This window comes from Lepidothrix coronata, unplaced genomic scaffold, assembly GCF_001604755.1.
Source record: "Lepidothrix coronata isolate B3197 unplaced genomic scaffold, Lepidothrix_coronata-1.0 Scaffold611, whole genome shotgun sequence".
NCBI lineage: Eukaryota > Metazoa > Chordata > Aves > Passeriformes > Pipridae > Lepidothrix > Lepidothrix coronata.
The window spans coordinates 1-1,270 of NW_016690791.1; positions in this window are offsets into that span (position 1 = coordinate 1).

The following is a 1,270-nucleotide window of genomic DNA, read 5'->3' on the forward strand; positions in this document are numbered from 1 at the left end:
GCTGGGGGCGTCACCAGTTGTCACTGGTTCGCGGGGGGGGTCACTGGGGTGCACTGGTTGTCACTGGGGGGGGTCCCGGCCCCTCCGCGCGCCCCCACGTGGCGTTTCCCGCGCTCCCTCCCCGTGGCCACGCCCACACGGGGCGGGTCCGTCATGACCACGCCCCTTAAAGGCGCCGCGTCCCTTAAGCGGCTCCTGTCCTGCGGCGCCCACACTGGGGGTGGGCCGTGGGGTCCCGTGGGTGCTGTGGGGATCCCGTGGGTGCCGCGAGGTCCCCGTGCCCCGCGGGGAGTGGGTGCGTGGCCTTTGGATGCCACGGGGGTTCCTGGGCGGAGCGTCTTGGGGTCCCCTGGGTGCCCCGGGTGTCCCCCGGGGGTCCCGTGGGAGCCATGGGGGTCCCTTGGGGGGGCTGCCCTTCCCCCACGCGTGACCCCGTGGCCGTGGGCGGCCCCTGCTAAGAGGCTTGTGCGGGAGTTGGGCGCTAATCCCCGGGGTCACCGGCACCGTGTCACCGGCACCGTCCTGGCTCCGCCGGCACCGCTGCGGGGGCACAACCCCTGCGGGGGAAAAAACCCCGCGGGGGACACAAACCCCGCGGGGGACACAAACCCTGCGGGGGACACAAACCCCGCGGGGGACACAAAACCCGCGGGGGACACTAAACCCATGGGGGCACAACCCCTGCGGGGGAAAAAACCCCGCGGGGGACACAGAACTGGGGACACAACCCCTGGGGGGGACAAAAACCCGCGGGGGACACAAACCCCGCGGGGGACACAAACCCTCGGGGGACACAAACACCGCGGGGGACACAACCCCTGCGGGGGACACAAACCCCGTGGGGGGCACAAAACCCACGGGGGACACAAAACCCATGGGGGCACAACCCCTGCGGGGGAAAAAACCCTGCGGGGGACAAAAACCCCACAGGGGACACAAACCCTGCGGGGGACACGGTACTGGGGACACAAACCCTGCGGGGACACCCCCCACGGGTGACACTCCCACTGAAGCTCTGGGGGGTACTGGGACAACTGGGTGCGCTGGGAACGCTGGGGAGCACTGGGGCACGTTGGGCTGTACCGGGTCCATCGGCTGTGCTGGGAGCACTGGAGCATACTGGGATGTGCTGGGAGCACTGGGGTGTGCTGGGAGCACTGGCTGTGCTGGGAGCACTGGAGCATACTGGGATGTGCTGGGAGCACTGGGGTGTGCTGGGAGCACTGGCTGTGCTGGGAGCACTGGGGCATACTGGGATGTGCTGGGAGCA